Source organism: Arvicola amphibius, chromosome 2, assembly GCF_903992535.2.
Source record: "Arvicola amphibius chromosome 2, mArvAmp1.2, whole genome shotgun sequence".
Lineage (NCBI taxonomy): Eukaryota > Metazoa > Chordata > Mammalia > Rodentia > Cricetidae > Arvicola > Arvicola amphibius.
Genome location: NC_052048.2, coordinates 2087440 through 2107854, shown reverse-complemented (window position 1 = coordinate 2107854; position 20415 = coordinate 2087440). Strand labels below are relative to the sequence as shown.

The following is a 20415-nucleotide window of genomic DNA, read 5'->3' as shown; positions in this document are numbered from 1 at the left end:
CCATCATCTGGGTTTTTGTTTGTTGTTGTCGTTTTTGTGTGTGTGTGTGTGTGTGTGTGTTTATACTAAAGATCTGGTTACTCTCTGCACCATGCTTACCATACAATAGTGTCCTGAGTGTGTTTCATAATTCACTCTTAACCTGTTTTACAGTATTGGATTTTCCTTCTTTTCTTCCCGTTCCTTCCTCTCCTTTATCTCTCTCTCCGCTTCTCTATTCTCTGACATGGTTTCTTGTATACCAGGCTGGCATTGAACTTGCTGTGTGTAACCTTGAACTCCTGACTCTGCTGTTTCCATCTCCTGAGTGCTAAGAATACAGATGCCTGGTGCTTTCTTAGAATTTGTTAATATCTGCTCCAGTTTGAAGAACTTCCTCTGGCATTACTTCTAGAACGAGTCTAGACAGAAACACGGCTTTGTTCTGGGAATGTCATTATTTGTTCATTTTTACAGAATGGCTTAGTTGGTTGGTAACTGTATCCCCTGCTGACAGGTAGTTTTTTTCCTCATTACCATGAAAACCTCACAACAATCCTAGCCTGTTTGTCTCTGCTGAGTTAGGTTAGTTGAGTCTCCCCTGTATGTTCTTTCTTGTTTCTTACAGCCTTAGGTCTCTTCTGTCTTTCACCTGTAAGAGCTTGCTGGATTATACCATCACGGAGTAGACTTTGTTGACTTAAATTTAATTAGTGACTTTTGCCTTTCCTATACCAGGATTTTTCTGTCCTCCAGATTTGGGAACTTTCCTGTTATTTCTGTGTGATGGCAGAAGATACAAAATAATCCCATGCTAGCTCAGAATTATGTATAATAAAGGGTTATTTATTTAGGGGAGACTTACAGATCACTATCCTGGATCACAGTCCTCTGCATGAACAGGGAACAGGAACAGAGTCTCGCAGAGAGAGCCGGAAGCACAGGCTTTACAACTGCATTTGTAGTATAAGAGACCACGTCCGAGTGGGCTGGTGTCTGAAAGGCTACTGGCTGAGGGGCTCCAGCAGCGTCTGTGAATAAGCTTCCTTCTTCTTTGGCCTGTCCACACTCGTTCTCTCAGCAGCTCCCAGTTTCCCCATAAGCCTTTTCTCTCCCTCATTCTTTCTCGCCAGCAGTGCGTTGTAAGCCCATCCTCAAGCTCTCAGGCTCTGTTTAACCCACTTGCTTTTGATGCCTCCCATGAGATTCTCAGTTCCACTGAGATGTTTTTTACAACTTGGAAACTTTTCAATTGCTTTCAGCTTGATGAGTTCCTCTGTTAGGATATTGAAACATTTCGGTTCCTTTAAGCTCATTAAATTTTTTTAACACAGTAGGTTCACAGAGACTTCTCCCATGCAGGTTACTGCCTGAGTCCTAAGTGAGCTCAGAGTTCCCTAAAAGCTCTTGGTGCAAGCTGGTGCGACGTGTGAGCACCCAAGGGTAAGATGTTTACTGGACTCTGATTTCCACTATGCCTGTCTATCCCCCAGGGAGGTGATTTTCTCTGAGCTGGTTGTCACTTCCCATGTTTTAGCACTAGATGGCGCCCAGGTGCAGGCTTGCTGGGGTCCTGCTATGGGTGTTGTCGTTGTTGCAGCTGTAGATGAATCTAAGCCCCGCAGTGTTCCAGTACATCTTGGAGTATAAAAGAGAGGGGGGGGGGAGAGGGAGAGGGAGAGAGAGAGGTAGGGAGGGAGAGGGAGGGAGGGAGAGGGAGAGGAAGAGAAAGGAAGGAAGGAAGGAAGGAAGGAAGGAAGGAAGGAAGGAAGGAAGGAAGGAAGGAAGGAAGAAATTTGAGAAGATCTAGAAATAACCTGACTTCTAGAAATGATTCAAGATTTTTTCTGGCACCAGGTTAGGGCTAGATGCCCCTTCCACAGTTACTGGCCGGTGGTTAGTCTGCTGGATTCTGCCCTCCACTGGGCAGAGTCACTGTGGATAGACCCACCTCCAGCTCCTGTGTCACGTTTATAGCCACCAATTCCACCAAGTTGTGTGATACAGTGAGCCCACAGCTTGACAAGATCGGTAAATGGTTAAGTTGGGACAAAGGCCACTCGGCTGTAACATCAGACTCTCAGTGCTGAGGAGGGTTTGTGGCCCACGCCATTGAAAATAGACACAGGCTAAGCTAGCTGGCCTGGCAGTCCGACAGACTGGGGTGCATAACTTCCCTGGGTCTGCTGCTGTTCCGGAGGCCTTACTGGCAGGCAGATCTGGGGTGTGGGGTCTTCCCGGTGTTGAGATTTATCAGCACAGCACTAAGTCACAAGGCAGCCTCATGCTTACAGTCTTGCCCCAGCACCAACAAATGGGTTTTATGCTGTTGTTGGAGGCTGCTTGTTCATGTTCCGGCTGCCCAGACTCCTGAAATAACCACACAGAAATCTGTATTAGTTGCATTACTGTTTGGCCAATAGCTTAAGTGTATTTCTAGCTACCTCTCACATCTTAAATTAACCCATTTCTATTATTTTATATTTTACCGTGAGGCTCATGGCCTACTGGCAAGGTTCCAGCACATCTGTCTCTGGTGGTAGCAATATGGCTTCTCAGTGCTGCAGTGTTCTATCCAAGGTAGGGGCAACAGCACTGAACACGCCCTTGGCTGCCTCCGTTAGGGCTAAGCTGGGTCACGCCTGAGTGTCACTGCTGTAAGTACCTGCTTAACCTTAGGAACACGCTGGGATCATACACAACTGGCTGTGTATAAGCAGAGACTGCATTTCTGTTTCCCAGCTTCCCAGACCCAAATAATGACACAGGAACTGTGTTAATTACTGCACTGTTTGGCCAACGATTTAGGTGTAATCCTAGCTAGCTTTATATCTTAAATTAACCTGTTTTTATTAATCTGAGTATTGTCACTAGGCTGTGGCTTACCAGGGCCAGCATGTTGGTAGCTACATGGCACATCTCCCTGACTCTGCTTTCTTTCTCCCTGCACTCAGTTTAGTCTTCCGCCCACCTATACTCTGCCTGCTGTAAGTCAGAGCAGCTTCTTTATTAACCAATGGCAATAGAACATAGCATATAGAAGAGAATCCCATTATCACCCGTGATGCAGGCCAAAACAAGTCTGTCTTACCTGGACAAGGTCTACCTGATGCCAGAGAAGTTTTAAAGCCCGGCATGTGAGCCCTGGTGAGAACCAGGCCACCTGAGTTGGAGACTTGTCTGTGAGGAAAACTGCCAAGATGGGATGCAGCAGCCTTGCAGTCTCTGGAAGGAAAGTGTGCACAGCTCTGTGCCAGTGTTCAGAGTGCTGCAGCCCAAACTCCACGTTGTGTACCAGCTTGCAGGCCTCTGCTGTCAGAGCCAGGCTAAGGCTCCATCCCTGAGCTCTGACCCGTGCACAGAACCTCCTATTCCCCCCAGGGGTCCAGGCTCTCTGTGGCAGACCTAGCACTGCGCTCTAGTATAAATCTGTATGTGACCACAGATTGTGGGTCCCATGTGCCCCTGCCAGAGGCTTGAGCCCTGTTTTGCTGGCAGAGGGTTCAGGTAGTGGTGGAACCAAAGATCATCTTCCAAAAGCAGTTAAGCAGCTTAGTCTGCTGTAGTGGCCTAGAAGTAGGAACCACAGAGGTCCCCACAGCTCTGGGTGTCACTGGTGACACATCTGAACCCAAGTCTTTCCTGCCCCCCTAAGTGGAAGGTGTCTCTGTGGCAGGCTGTGCTACTGCTGGGCAGCTATAATTAGGGACCCTGGCTTTGGGTAACTCAGCCTGGGTGAACTGAAGACATCAGAGTATTTAGACTCAACTGTTTCTCTGGGTGTACACCCAAGAGCATTGTTTCTGAGATGGCTGCAGTCAGGTGTAAATATCCGGGGCATATTTACAACCCTTGTGTGATTCTAGGATGCAAACAGAATAGAAACCAGTATCACAGGAGAAAATGATTTAATCATGAACAACTAGACTAAGAAATATATATATAATATATTTATATATATAGTTACATATACGTATGTATATATAAATGTTAATATCTACAGAAATGCAGAAAAGAAATATAAAATACAGCAGCAAAACACAATAGCCCATATGTGGTGATATTTTGTTTGTGAGCTAACAAATAAAGCTTGCCTGAAGATCAGCGTGTGGAGCTAGACACACTAATTAGCCATAGAGGCCAGGCAGTGGTGGCACACACATTTAATCCCAGGACTCAGGAGACAGAGGCAGACAGATCTCTGTGAGTTCAAGTCCACTGTGGGCTACACAAAATTGATCATTGCTTTCATTGGTTAATGAATAAAGCTGTTTCAGCCAATGGCTTAGCATAGTAAATCCAGGCAGGAAATCTGGAGAGAGAAAGAGAGAGAGAGAGAGAGAGAGAGAGAGAGAGAGAGAGAGAATGGAGTCAAGGAGATGCCCTATAGCTGCCAAAAGGAGAGAGATGCCATGTAGCTGCTGAAGGAGGACACGCCGGAACCTTGTGGCAATACAAGATAATAGAAATAGGTTGATATAAGATGTAAGAGCTAGCTAGAAATCTACCTGAGACATTGGTCAAACAGTGTTGGAATAATATAGTTTCTGTGTGATTATTCGGGTCTGGATGGCTGGGAAACAGAAGAGCAGTCTCTGCCTACTAGAAGACACAAAGATCTCACACAAAGGAGATCCCAGCACTTGGGATTCCACACCTTTAATCCCAGGTCTAGGGAGGTGGAGACAGGAAGAGATATGGCAGGGGGAGATAGGAATATAAGGTGGGAGGAGACAAGAGCTCAGAGAATGCAGTCTGAGGATTTGTGGAGACAGGATCCTGCCCTTTCCATCTGAAGATTTGGTAGAGGTGAAAAGTCTCTCTAGCGGCTGGCTCCTGTACTTCTGTGATCTTTCAGCATTTACTCTGATATCTGACTCCAGCTTTTTATTAATAGGACCAATTAGGATTCATGCAACACCCATAAACTCTTTGGGTGAATCCTTAAAACAATGCTGAGTTTTCAAAGCAAGTTTAGAATTGATACCAGATAAATAAAGTCAAGTGCTTTGTCTGGGCTGGAAAAAGATACCTGGAGTGGTTGGAACTTGTGTGTAGCCCAGGCTGGCCTCAAGTTACAATGCTCTTTCAGACTGTTTCCAAAGAGATCCGCTGCAGGTTTGCACCACCACAGCCACCACACCTGGCCGTTGCTCCATTTTAATTGCTTTACTTGGATTTTTTTTATATTTATAGTTTGGAGTTACTTATGCATTCTAGAGATAGCTCTTCATCAGGTAAATATCAATGGGCATTCTCGTTCATTGTGTCGTCTTTTGGTTCTGTTGATCATTTTCTTTGTTGTACATAAAGACTTTTTAACATTAGTTTCATATAATTCCACTTGTTAATTTTTGCTGTTTTGTGTGTATCGAGGGGAGCATCCAGAGAACACCTAGCTGTCAGCATCTTGACAGCTCCCCAGTGGTTCCCAGTGGTTTCTGACCTTCAGGCCTTCAGTCTTTCTTCCCTGTGCTACAGGCTAAGCAGCTGGTCTCAGAGGGCCAATTCCCACTACCTCTGCTCTGGTGGGTGGGGCTCGCCTCCCTTCCCCTCTCTTCCCCTCCCCTCCCTTCCCTACAGTGTAAAGCAGTCTGGGGGTTGATTCATAGCCACTGGCTGAGCCAAGTATGGGTCACAATCTCTGCCACTCTTTAAAACCTGTGGCCTGGGGCACGTTCCTTAACCTCCTGCTCTGCCTTGGTTTTCTTTTACATATTTATTTTGAGATTACAATGTAATATAATAGTCAAAAGGGACTAAACCAACTGATGTTTACAACGGATTATGAGTATTTGTAGGATAAAAGTAAACTTCAACAAAATGTAAAGCAAAATGCTAGGCAGATGGTTTCTCAGTACGAGAAGGACTCGGTGGTCACGAGAAGCCAGCATGGGATCCGTAACATGCCACATTAAATTAACCTAATTTCATTTTTAGAAGATTTAATTATGAGGTGGCTAGGGGAAACAGGATAAAGTTAATGAATTCCGACTAGAGTGAAACACTTAATAAATGTCTCGTGATGCCTGTGTAAGCAGAGAGAAAATAGTAAGTAGATAATTATATGACTGGGAAGTCCTTTAACTGGGAAGTTGATTAAGAAGTCACATAAGAAATGTTAACCTGGAGGGAATGGCTTTTTTTTCTTTTTTTAAGATTTATTTTTTATTTTTTAAGGGGAGAACTCGAGAACAGCCCTCACCCCCACTATCAGAAACCATATAATTGAACTTTCTACATTTGGGGAAATCTCAGAGGCCAGCACATCCAAGTGCAACAGATAAGCCTCACCCTGGGAAACTCCCTCCTGATCACAGCACACACACACGCACATGCACACACATGCAAACACACGCACATACACGCAAACACGCACATGCCTGGTGCATGTGTGCTCACTCAGGCACACAGGAGATGGTGGGACCGTTTAGGAGATGAGACCTAATAGAAGAAATCAAAGCCTGGTCCCACCACCTTGCCCTCATGCAAGGATCCACCACAGGCTCAAAGGGATCCTGGACTGAGGCCTCTAAAACCAAGAGCCAAAATCAATCCTTTTTCCTTATCATCTCAAGTGCTTTGTCACAGGGATGGCATGACAACTAGTGAAGGTTCTTTCCTATCCTACTGGAGAGTTGCAGCCGCTCTTAGTTTTTCTAATAGATTTCTTCCTGCTAGTGGACCGGGGCACCCTGGGACCACCAGAAGTGAGTGTTCTGAAACCCCTCTGCCTACTTCAGTGACTCGCCGGACCGTCCGGTCTCCCCTTTCCTCACACACCCACCTCCATAGGATACCTTTTAACAGTCAACACAGAAAATGTGGCTCCAATGTTGAGTAAAAATCCCAACTTTCTCTTTAGATATATTAAAGATAACCAGGGCTTCTTGGAAAAAAAAAAAAAACCATCATGACCGTGATAAAGGGAATGAGACAGACGTTAGGTTTTGTCAGTCTTCATTTTTATGTAAAAAAAAAAAAAACTGATAGAAGTTGTATGTACCTGCTCCCTCTCCATCCTAGGGACTTTGATAATTTTTTACCAGTGTTGCTGCTCACAAAACACACTGGTTCATTCCAGCTCTGGGGCAACTGGGGAACCTCCTGCCAGGGTCTTGGGGCACTCACCTGTGATAGTTTCTTTCTTCATCACAGTTACCTGGAATGGCTGAAAGGTGACCCCCCAAGAGGACCCTCATTCCCTTCAATATTCTAGTGTAGCCACATCCCTGTTGTGGAAGCGCTTCAAAGCCATCTCCTGCCGGTGAGGAAGGTTAGCTTCTAGACCCACACTCAGAAGCATGGCAGGACATGAAGACGGCTCTCAGAAGTACCTTCATCATGATAGATATACAGTGGTATCCTGTCTTTTGGTCATTCTACTTCAGAATAAAAGTCTCCCTTCAGTACGTGGTCCTTCCTCATCCAAAGCCTCGTACTTACAACCTCTTCTATGACTTTCTCCTTACTGATTCTTTCCTTGTCATCTCCTTAAACCTACAACTTGAAACAATCTCTATTCTTTGTATACAGAATTAAAGGTATTATTTATAATGTTAAATGTCAGTGATCTTTCTTGTTAATGAAAGCCAAGGAAGAAGGCAATGTGTCAGTTGATGTAGGTGTGTCTTCTATCTATCTGTTGATTTCATTGGTTAATAAAGAAACTGCTTGGACCATTTGATTGGCCAGCCCTTAGGTGGGTGGAGGAGACAGAACAGAATGCTGGGAAAGAAAGTTAATAAATCGCCATGCATCTGCTCTCTGGGTCAGATGCGATGAAGCTCCTGCCCAAGATGGACATACACTAGAATCTTCCCGGTAAGGCACCACTTTGTGGTGCTACACAGATTATTAGATATGGGTTAATCAAGATGTGAGTAAGAGGCTGAAACGAATGGGCCAGGTAGTGTTTAAATGGATACAGTTTGTATGTTGTTATTTTGGGGCATAAGCTAGCCAGGCGGCCAGGAGCCGGGCAGGAATGCAGCCCGCAGCTCCACACTACAGTCAGGAACTGGTGTAAGCACATGACTAGACCCAAATACATTGCTTTTCATAAGGATTGAAGTAGCCAAGACTATGTAGGCTTATGTTTCACTTTACTTGAAAACAAGTGGCCCAACTGTTTTATCTCTATCTTATGAAGACTGTACTGATAAACCCTTGCCCTGCTTACATTTACCAAACTGGCTCTAAGACTTATTTCTAGATCACCCACAAAAACTGAACTATCAGACAAGTACAGTCAACATCTCGAGCTGTTTTTCTGTTGTTTATTCTGAGTTTTTTTTTTTGAAGAGGATTGCTGTCCTGACCTCCTTTTAGCAGTTACCAGTGTGTAGGGGAGAAGCCACTGATACAGTGTATTGATTTTGTAACTGCTACTTTGATCTGATCCCAGAGTTTTCCAATGGAGCCCTTCACGTCTCTTAAGTATAAGATGAGCCTCTTCTGCTTCTTGTGCTGGACCCGTCCTCCTAGGAAAGGCTCCCCTTTGCTTGCAGGGCAGTCCATTCATTCACAAGCATGCTCAGAGAGTGGGAGCTAATGATTCTGTTCAGAAACATGGGGGTTAATGAATCGGCTGAGTGGAGAGCTTATTATAGTAAACAGGGCTTACTTCAGGTCACCTGAAATTGGGAAATTGAGGGGTTTGGTGATTCTAGCTTGTTCCCTGTCTCTCTGGAGGGTCTAATCTAAGAGAAAAACAAAACAAAACAAAATCATTTATCGTCTGTAAGCACATGTGATTGCCTCTGTCTGCCTAGTGCCTAATGGTTACCAGACTTTTTTCCTATTTGGATAAGTCAAAAACAGGGATTTTTAATTTTCTTTTGAGATTTTACACACACTTACTAAGATTGGAATGATACAGAGAAGATTACCATGGCCCCTGCGCAAGGATGACACACAAATTCTTGAAGTGTTCCATATTTTTATCTTGTACAACATTCTGGCCAGACCTGCACAAAATACTCAGAGACTATTTGTAATTTTAAAAGACATTGATCTTGAAATTTAACCATCCCCCAGGAAGAACATCGCCCCCATGACAGCTGGAAGTAATTCTAGAGGACAACATCCCCTCTCCCAGTAAAGTTTGTCCTTGGGTTTAGGGACATCATTTAAGGGTTGATTATAATTAGTATACTTTTGAGGGTTGGGGGGTTAGGGGAGGAATTTTATAAGCTCAGGGATCTTTTGGAAAAAGGAAAAAAAGGGATAAATGGATGATGGGATAATAGATTTGTAATTGTGAGTTCCTGTTTTTAGACAAATATATTGGTATCGATTCTTGTATATTGATACAAAGTTAAATTATATTGACTATTGTATGCATGCATGTTTCTACCTCTGTTTAAAACATTTTTATGTATTGATATGTATTGTATTGATATATATATAGTATATATTTACCATATTGCAGTGTACATTTCTACCTCTGATTAAGATACTTATATATTGTTTATGTATTGATATATATTTACCATATTGCATTGTATATTTGTACATTGTTTATATTTGGAGGTCATATTGTCCTCATTTATTGCACAGCTGTTTATTGTCTTAGTCTTTAAGTTAGATAGGTATTGAGAATTATATAGATCAATATTCATCTAAGTTTGTCATTTATAATTAGACTAATCAGGTTCTTTAGATACATAGAGATTATATTCAGTATAGATAGGTAATCTTCAAAGAGCTGTAGAAAATGGCCTTTAATCTAACTCAGTTTCATGGTAGTGAGACACAATTGCTCCTGGAAACATCGATCTATTCCCAAAAGAATGTTGAGCACCAAAGACACTCCACCTGGAGCCTTTCTTCTTGGCAGAACTGGCCATTGGGCAAAGAAATGCCCATACCTCAACCACTGACAGAGATACAGAGTATTCCTAAATGGATAAAACAGGACTGTCATATCCTTCCAAGACAGGGTAAGATAGTTTTGAAAAGTTTCTTGCCTTTGAAAATGGTATGTCAGTTATGTTAGGCCTTAGCCAAAGTTGGTTGCTTCAACGCTGCAAACATGACCTTGGGTGATTTCCCAGGTAGCTAGTTGTCTCTGTGATTTGTTGCATGTTTTGGAAGTTGTTTAATTGCACTTCCTAATTACTCAGGTAACACTATTTCCCTTCTCAGATCTTCGATGGGGTTGAAGACTATATAAATGTAGTTACTTTCCTCTCATGACTTGGCCAAGTTATTTATTATACAAGACTTAAGCTAGTTGGAATAGGATATTTATACTTATTGTATATAATTTCATAGTAGGTTTAGAATTGTCTTACTTAAACAAAAGGGGAAGGGGTTGCAGGAGCTCTTTCCGCTCCTTCAGCCAATAGCCGCTGAGATACCAGCCCATTGGGGCGTGGTCTCTCTCTCTTTAAAAAAGCAGCCAATTCCCTCCGCTTGCTCTCTGGCTTCCATCTATGTTTCCGGTGACTAGGCTCCCTTCCTGATTGCGCAGAGGGCTGTTGGCTAAAGGAACAGAAGGAGCTCCCGCAACACACACTCACGCACACACTTGTTTTTCATAGAGTCTCATTGTCTCATGTAGCTCACACTGATCTTGAACTCTTATGGAGTCCAAACTGGCCTTTAACTTATGATCCTCCTGCCCCTACATCCCCAGATCCTGAAATTAAAGGGATATACCACCATACCAAATTTATTTGGTTCTGGGGATGGAACCCAGGGCAACCACATGTCAGGGAAGCACTCCACCATGAGCTATGTCTTGGCTCATATACATTTTTATTTTATGAATTCTCCAATCTAAAATAATCTCTAATGTTTTGTATTACAAGTAGCTAGAGGTAGATTATGGTCATAGTCAAGGGTAGTTTGTAGGATTGGTTATTCAAATCTGCTTCTTACTATAAGCCACTACTAAACTGACCACACTCACTGACCACACCCAAGCCACTGACCACACCCAAGCCACTGATCATGCCCAGTCTTTTCACAGTTTAGAGCCAATGATCCTATTTTGACCTTGAGAAGAGACAGGAAGAGGATCAATCTTACTGCAACAAGAAACAAAGCTGGAGATTCACTTGAAGCCTTTGCTTGCTTGTTTGGAAGATGCCGACTATGAAACGTGGGGAGTCTCCTGCATGCTGAGCAGGCCACTCCCTCTGCCCAAGAGATTCAGTCTAGACTGTGTGATAACTGGTACATAAATACACACTACTATCAAAAGAGGATAATGGCTAATTCTGTGGGTTGTTCGCTTTCAGAGGCCCTGTTAGTCAACAGTTGGCCATCTACTGGGTAAAGAATCAAAAGAATCAAAAAGGTTTGAATCTCTGGTTTAACTTTAAATCTGATCAATATGATATTGATGGCTTCTGGAGAATATAATCTTTATAGATTCAAACTTTTTCAGCATTGATTTACAAGATTCCTATATGAATCCTTTAAATATTTTTCAGAACTGTTGAAAACCCAAGATTTACTTGTTCATTTTTTTTTCTGTTGAAGAAAAAATTACCTAGGCAATTATTGATTTTTATTTTTTATATAAAATAACTCACATTTTCCCATTTTTAATGACATGAAAAATATTCGCTCTTTGATCCCCCGTTTTATGGTCTGCTATACCTAGTGGTGTGTATCTCTGATGCATTAGAACGAAAGTCACAGCCTCCAGTGTCCTTGGGCCCATCCCTTCTAGTTCGTTGCCACTCACCTGCCTTTTTCATATACTAGCTTCAGTTGTCAGTGTTTTATGACAGGCTTATCATGGGATAAATCAATTCCCCTTGCCTTCTGACTGCTCACTGGCTTGGAGCTGGTCAAGTAGATCTGCCTGCCTCTGCCCCCCAGCACTGAAGTTACAAGTGTGTGGCCACTACACTGACTTTTTATGTGTGTGTTGGGGATCAAGCACATGGCTTGATGCTTGCAAGGAAGGCAGGCACTTTACAGAATCAGGTATCCCCCCCCCAGCCCCAAAGTTATATGAAGCTTCCCTAGAGGTATATTTCATATGAATCTGATGATAGAGGGTTTAACTCTTAGCAGCTGATTTGCTCTGGGTAATTTATTATCACTGTATCAGAGTTTTCTTTATGTTTACATAAAAAGAAAAGGTCGAAATATATTTTAAAAACTAACTATGGAAACATTAGGTTGGGGCATGGCTGGTGAACAAGCGTGAGGTTGGAGCGTGGCTGGTGAATGAGAGAGTGAGGTTGGAGCGTGGCTGATGAACGAGAGCGAGGTTGGAGCGTGGCTGGTGAATGAGAGAGTGAGGTTGGAGCGTGGCTGATGAACGAGAGCGAGGTTGGAGCGTGGCTGGTGAACAAGCATGAGGTTGGAGCGTGGCTGATGAACGAGAGCGAGGTTGGAGCATGGCTGATGAATGAGAGTGAGGTTGGAGCGTGGCTGGTGAATGAGAGAGCGAGGTTGGAGCGTGGCTGATGAATGAGAGAGCGAGGTTGGAGTGTGGCTGATGAATGAGAATAAGGTTGGAACGTGGCTGGTGAATGAGAGAGCGAGGTTGGAGTGTGGCTGGTGAGTGAGAGTGAGGTTGGAATGTGGCTGATGAATGAGAGAGTGAGGTTGGAGCGTGGCTGATGAATGAGAGTGAGGTTGGAATGTGGCTGGTGAGCGAGAGTGAGGTTGGAACGTGGCTGGTGAATGAGAGAGCGAGGTTGGGGCGTGGCTGGTGAATGAGAGAGTGAGGTTGGAGCGTGGCTGATGAACGAGAGCGAGGTTGGAGCGTGGCTGGTGAACAAGCATGAGGTTGGAGCATGGCTGATGAACGAGAGCGAGGTTGGAGCATGGCTGATGAATGAGAGTGAGGTTGGAGCGTGGCTGGTGAATGAGAGAGCGAGGTTGGAGCGTGGCTGATGAATGAGAGAGCGAGGTTGGAGTGTGGCTGATGAATGAGAATAAGGTTGGAACGTGGCTGGTGAATGAGAGAGCGAGGTTGGAGTGTGGCTGGTGAGTGAGAGTGAGGTTGGAATGTGGCTGATGAATGAGAGAGTGAGGTTGGAGCGTGGCTGATGAATGAGAGTGAGGTTGGAATGTGGCTGGTGAGCGAGAGTGAGGTTGGAACGTGGCTGGTGAATGAGAGAGCGAGGTTGGGGCGTGGCTGGTGAATGAGAGAGTGAGGTTGGAGCGTGGCTGGTGAATGAGAGTGAGGTTGGAGCGTGGCTGGTGAGCGAGAGTGAGGTTGGAACGTGGCTGGTGAACATGGTGATTCTTGTCAGATGATACCTAGGTCATGAAACCAGTGCAGCTTCTTAGCTCCCAATACATGCCGACCTCAGAAGAACTCAGGAGTTTCTCACAGTACTTGAGTATCATTTTATTACACTTAAATGTCAGAAAGATGCTTGCTGGTTCACATCACATATGTCTTTGTGGCCCTTATACCCGTATCTCCCCTCCCTGCTCACACACAGCTCTCAGCCCTCACCCCTGAACCCTCCCTCCCTGCTCACTCCACGCCCTTTGCTGTGCCCATCCAACATATATCCCAACGTGTCTTACAATGCTTCATCTCCTTGTTACACTTTAACCTTGGTCAGAAGAGGAGCTGGGGGCCATTTGGAGTGTGCCTGGCCCACAGTAGCTGCTCCACAGATGTCTACAGGGAGGGGAAGCTAAGGAGAAAGAAGAAAAGCATTAGTTGGCATATTTGAGTCATTGACATTGAAATACTAGTCAAAGAGTGGTCAGTGAGAGACTACTGAGACTCTTGAGTGCAATGTTAGCTCCTACAGGGAGAATCCTGGCCTTTTATAATAAAGCATGTTGCACAGAGAATGGACGAGGTAATATTTCCATCACAGCCATGCCGGTCTGCTAGCAATAATCTGAAGAGACACAACAATTCTATAAGGTTCTAACTGACAATTTCATATCACAGAAATGCTAGGTTAGAAAATTACAGGGTATTTTCAGCAAAGTCAGAGTTTTCAATAGGCAATATAAAAAAATATTTCCCAGAAAACTTATTTCTGTATGAGACTCTAAGATACAGAGAGTACTATAAGTTGGCAGTGGGATAGTTGTAAACTTTTGTTTATTTATTCTGCATGCGCATATGTGTATTAGTATTTCTGTTGCTGTGGCAAAACACCGTAGCCCAAGCATGGCAGCAGCAGGGGGAAGCTGAGCTCTCACATCTCAACTACAGAAACACAGCATGGAGATGAAAACAGAGTGCACAAAGCCCACCCTCAATGATGTCCTTCCTACAGCCAGGCTGTGCCCCGGAAACCTCCCCAAACAGGGCTACTGCCTGGGGACCAAACATCCAAATGCCCTAGACTACAGAGGATATTTCTCAGTCTAACCATCACATTCTCCTTCCTGGTCCACGTAGGCTCATGACCACATCATAGTGCAAATGTATTTAGTCCAACATTAGCAATCCACTTAGTCTTTCATGGCCATGACATAGATTGAAAGTCCAAATTCTAAAGTTTCTTCTGACACTCATAAAACTCTGAATTGTAAGTCCCTGTAAAATAAAAAGTAGACAATATACTTCTAACATACAGCACAGAATATATATTTTACCCTTCCAAAAGGAAGAAATTGGGTATAGGAAATACTAGACCAAAACAAGGCCAAAACCCATCAGAGCATATGCCAAATGTTGTAACATCGTGTCTAACACCTGGGACTTTAATTTCAAATTCCTATGGCTTTACCCCCACCAGCTTTGCTGCCTGCAACACACACCTCCTCTGTACAGATTTTCTTGGCAGATCTCAAGGCCCTGGCATCTCTAATATCTTAGGTTCTCTACTAACCAAGACCTTAGCTTTCATAGTCTCATCCAATGGCCTCTTAGGGTCTCCTGACCTCCCAGGACCGTCATTGGCGTAGGAACTTCCCCACTACGCAATACCCAGCCTCAGTGACTCTCTGAAACCCTTCCATGTCGGGAGTCCCGCAAGGGGACCAGCAAGCAACATTGGCTTTCATGGACCTCGGCTGGGTGAGCCTTGGAGAGGCAAAGCCCCGAGGATGAGGACTTCATGCTGTTATTGAGCACAGCTCTGACTGTTGCCTTCCTAGATACCACATACATCCCTCATAATCTAGGGGGTGTATGAAAACTCTCAGGGGTGTCTAGCCCCTCACTGGGTAGTGTTATTCGTAGTTACAATAATAGTGATTTTTTTCCAAGCATTGCTGCTGGAGCAGATTAATGATTCAACCACCACCTAGGAAGAATTTAGACATGTAGATTGTTAGTAACATTAGGTTAAGATGTTTCTGTTAAGGCTTTTGAGGTAGAAGATCTTGGAGAACAATTTAAAGTTTATAAAGATACACTTTTAATAATTGAACAAAGGACTCGCTAAAGTCAGGGAACAAAACAATGGCAGCCTGGCTGTTGCTGACTGATGTGCTTTCTTGCTAGGATGGATCGGTGATCAAAGATGATGATGAATACCTTGTGCCCATTTCTGCCATCAGCTTCCTGATATATATTTTTAAAAAACCTGTTGATGAGTGGTATGCACCCTGTGGATTTGAAATAGAGCTGACTTGTTGCTTTTCATATATAAAAGTTTAGATGTGTGATTCCTTTAAGTTTTTTTTAATAGGATTACCTTTTGAGACAAATAATAAAATATTTGGTCTTTCTTTGCACACAAAACACAGCCTGCCAGCAAAAGAAGTGGCGAGAAAAACACCTTGCTTGCTTACGCTCTGTTAATCTATAACAACTTATCGGACATGAATGCATCTGGCTTCTTGGGACAACTTGTTTTTTACCTGTAATACGTAAAATGTTTAATCATGCAAGGGCTATGAAAAACATGCTTTTTGGTTGTACTCATTGTAACCATTCGCTTAAAAAAATAAAACGTAACCACACTGTGATTTTTATACTGCTTCAAAGGTTTCGCTGGGGCGTATAAGCTGTAAGGCAAAAAAATAAAAACACAAGAGACGGAGCACGCCAGCGTAGAAGAACAGAACAGAAAAGGAGTATAGAGTAGAACAAACGACAGAAAGAATAAAATGAAGAACTCAGCTTTGGCCCTCAGCAAAGTCCTGTGTGTCTGTCTGTTCAGTGTTTGCCTGCATTTCCTCTTCAGTTTCTCTAACTTGCTAAGGGCTTGCCATTCATCAGCACCCTAGGTGAGATCCTGACATGTTGGAGATGTGTGTGTGTGTGTGTGTGTGAGTGTGTGTGCATATGTGTGTATGTATGCATGCGTGTGCGTGCATGTGTGTGCATTTGTGCATGTGTGTATGTGTGCGTGCATGTGTATGTATGTGTATGTGTGTATGTGTGCGTGCGTGTGTGTGCATGTGTGTGCGTGTGTGTGCATCCCTTTTTCGCCAGCCCCAGAGAGTTAAGTTCTACTCCCTCAGATGGAAAATTCAAGCTGAGTGATTAGTTCACCTACTCCGTGGATCCGCCTCCACCTCTGAGCTGCTGGAGGCCAGCCCTCATGGTGGTGTCCTAGGAGGAGAGAAGAGATCCATTCTAGAGCCAAGCACTCCATAGTACAGTCTGGTGAACAGTGCCTTCATCTCAATGGCTGCTGTACTTAGAAACCAATCTCAGCCTCAGAGCTATTTCCTGGCCTTTTGTGTACTTCTGAATCAGGTTTTTGCCACCAGCTCACAAAGGTATCTGCAACTATATCCAAATTTTTTCCATGAGCTAGATTATTTCAGTTCTCTGACTGTGAGCTGAAAACCTTTAATTGGTGGTGGCAAGCCTATGTGTTTGGACAGAAACACATCTGCTCCTGTATCTGGAGAATGAGGACTGGATATGCTTAGCAACCTTTTCAATCATAACAATTGTAAAGCCTTTTGTGATTTTGTTTAATTTGTTTTCATTCAACTCCCCTGACTTTCCTCTTTGCTCTCTTTTTAGCCATCTTCTGATATGGTCTCTTCCGGCATCCTGGCCAGATTCTGTTGGAAGTTGGGGCCTCTTCTCTTTCTCCTCCCTGTTCCTACTGTTAGTACTTATTTCTTTATCAAGTCCTGTTTTGAAAGCAATAATAGTGCTTGAAAAAAATAAAACCCACTTAAACATCTTGAATACTCCTAAGTAAAGACTCTTTCTGTGCTCTTATAACACAGGCTGGTCTTCAGTCCACTGTAGCAGCAGAGCATGGTCTTAAATTCCTGGTCCTCCTGCTCCTACCTCCCTCAGAACTCATTTTTAATCATGCACGCGCTGCTTTCCTAGAAAATACTCAGAGCAAAAAAAAAAAAAAATCTTAGTTCCAGGAAAGTTGGTTACCTGCCACCCTTGCTCACTATGGTTTCCTTTCTAGATAGACCTGAATGTCAATCGTAAGTAAGACCCAGGGTACGGCACACAAGCCAGAAAGATTTCCTGATTCCTGGTACAGCTCTGAGCGATCACAAACAGCCCAGCTCTTCTCTATAACTCAGTGTGTGTGTAATCAGCAAGGAGCTCTGGGCTTCCAGCTTGGCTTCAGCTACAGCCTGGAATTCAGAGTGTATGAAAGTCAAGGGCCCATGTAAAGGAAGAGAATGGTGGGTGTCTGTCACAAGCATCAGTGATCTGGGCTTTTAGGGCAAGGATTATAGTGGTAAAACTTAAATCACACTGAAAATTCGAATCTTCCTTAGACGTGACAGTGGATTTCCACATGTGCCCCTGTGCTGGGAAGTTTAAGCGTCACCTCACCATAGCCTAGACTCATCTGAGGCAAGAGCCTTACCTGAGGGATTATGTAGATCATCTCTGCACGTCTTGGTGCTGGGGACTCTCTTGATGGTTATCTGAGTTGAGAAGACCCACTCTAAATGTGGGTGGTGCCATCCCATGGACTGGATCCTGCACCATGGGAGAGTAGAGAGAGACAGCAGGGAGAAAGGCAAGCAGGCAGCACAGGTGCTCTCGGTTGGTGTGTTTGTGTTTCGATTGCCTGCTAAGGGGTCCTCCCTTGACCATTGAAGGCCAGGGCTGGGACTCTCCAAAGTTACTTCTTGTCGGGGGTAACAGAAATGAAACCAGGACAGCTGCTCAGGGTTCAATTGCAACTGAAGACACGCTCCCTAAAGCCCCAATCAAATAGTCAGCCAATTATTTCACTGGGAGAAATGATTAGATTTTAGAGCCCAAGGTTAAAAAGTCTGGCAAAGGAGAATTTGCTCAACATACTGGGACATGTCTGGCTTTTCAGCTTGCTCTGTTCACTGGCATGTCTGACTTCCTGCCAAAGTCCAAGGGGGGTTGCATACTCTGTGGTTTTCTTGTTTTTGAGACAGCGTCTCTATGTATCTCTGGCTGACCGTGAACTTGTGATCCTCCTGCCTCCACCACACCCCGCGGGCTTTTTCAGTTTTTTTTCTGCTCCTTCTCGTCATCATCTGGGGTAGAGTGTGAGTGTAGGTCGGGGGGAGGCGGAGGGGGTGGAAAGGAAGACGAGCACTTGTGAAACAGGGACAGTGGACCGCAGAACTTCCATCTTCCAAGTTTATTGCAGACACCTAACCTTCCGTTCGCTACCAGATTTCAGCTAAAATCCAGAATCCTAAAGGTGAAGACAATAGCCATGGGAGAATTAAGAGCACAGGTGATTCCAATAACAGCTGCTGTCATTTCATACCCAGAACCTTAACCCAGAACGTCCCCCAGAGAGCCGAGGCCGTCACTCTGGTGGGGGTTTAAAACATTCTGTGCACTTCTCTGACAACCAAGCACCTATTCACAGCTGTAGGATTTTTGCCTACAAAAGCTGTGCCCGTACCTGGAAACCATTGCTAGATGAGTACAAAGATTCTCTCTTCCTCTAGCACCTACCAACCAGGAGGAATTCATGGTTTATGGTTTTCCAAAGAAAAGTACTAACCCAAGACCTTGCATGTTTTTTCCAGAACACTTTCTAGAGGAGTCAGTGAGTCACCTGCACGGTGGGTCGCCTGCACAGTGGTGGGTCCCCTGCACAGTGGTGGGTCGCCTGCACGGTGAGTTGCCTGCATGGTGGGTCACTTGCACAGTTATTATCTGCAGAATGAGGGCAACTGCTGTTTTGCTTCTATTCTTTTTCTGAAATTAGGCAGGATCTGTGTTTGTTTGGAGGATGCATTTAAAACACCATGAAAAGCTGAAGACAATGTGTAGTCAGCACAAAAGCAGCCTCTATCCAAGAGTGTGCAGACCTGAGTCACTGCAGCCACTGTCCGAGAGCTGCAGACCTGAGTTACTGCAACCGCTGTCTGAGAGTTGCAGACCTGAGTTATTGCAGCTGCTGTCTGAGAGCTGCAGACCTGAGTTACTGCAACCGCTGTCTGAGAGTTGCAGACCTGAGTTATTGCAGCTGCTGTCTGAGAGCTGCAGGCCTGAGTCACTGCAGCCACTGTGCGAGAGCTGCAGACCTGGGTTACTGCAGCTGCTGTCTGAGAGCTGCAGTTTGAATTACTGCAGCTGCTGTCTGAGAGCTGCAGGCCTGGGTTACTGCAGCCGCTGTCTGAGAGCTGCAGATTGAGTTACTGCAGCCACACATACTGTGGATCTGTATTCTACATCTACTTAACAAGATGAACTCCAGAGCCACCCTTATTTCCACACAATGCCAAGCAAATGAACAAGACCAAATGTAAGAAGTTGGGGGGGGGGTGCCAAATAAAAAAAGAAGAATCTAGTTTCAGGGGCTCTTTTAATCCCCCATAAACACAGAAAAACATAACTTTTTTAAATACAAGATCCAGTCTGTGTTAAAATGAAACACATCAATGATCCCAAGTTTTGAGACATGTTTATTTATGTTGGGTCAAGAATTTTAAATCAATCAAGTTTCCTTTGTTCAGATTCTAGCAGAGCAACCTTGAGATGTGGAACAAGGAAGGAAGCATTTTCTCCCCTGTGATCATGTTTTCACCAGCTCAGACATTTGGAAAAATACCAATTGATGTTTTTCCGTGGTTCTTTCTCAGAGGATCCAAACTTTGGGAACCACCAGTTACCCGGGAAGTTATGCCGGTGAAGCTCTGTGTTGTGAGAAGCGTGGGGCCATGCCTTTATGCCAGCCTTTGATCCTCTTTCCACACTGTCGTATTCCCACTGTAAATGTCTTTGGAGACCTTCATAAATGTCACCAGACTATTTTTAGATTGAGAAGGAAAAAATATCAGGCTTATTTGACAAGAGTATTAAGAATATATGAGAAAAAGCTACATTGAAGATGAGATAACTTGTGGTCTATGTTTGTTACCACCCAGTCTCCAAATGTTATCCGACAGGGCTGCATCTCAAATCACATGTTATCAAGTCTCATGAACTCAGAAATGGGTTAAAGAGTCTTCAGTTCCCAGATAGGCAAAACTCACCCATGGTATTATGGTCCAGGGCACTTGGCTACTCCCAGGAGAGTGACAAGCTGCAGGGACAGGCAGGGACTTTTCATGTCGGGGCTTTGACTCATGATCCAAGTGTCAATTACATGGGTATCC

General features: G+C 44.2%; 2 non-coding genes across 2 annotated transcripts; one reads left to right on the top strand and one right to left on the bottom strand.

Annotated features, from left to right (window-relative positions):
* Window positions 1-6156: 6156 nt before the first annotated feature.
* Window positions 6157-6318, bottom strand: LOC119808607. Its single transcript, XR_005284522.1, has one exon. It is a non-coding gene; the product is annotated as a U1 spliceosomal RNA (small nuclear RNA).
* Window positions 6319-8819: 2501 nt separating this feature from the next.
* Window positions 8820-8923, top strand: LOC119808626. Its single transcript, XR_005284535.1, has one exon. It is a non-coding gene; the product is annotated as a U6 spliceosomal RNA (small nuclear RNA).
* The last annotated feature ends 11492 nt before the right edge of the window (window positions 8924-20415 follow it).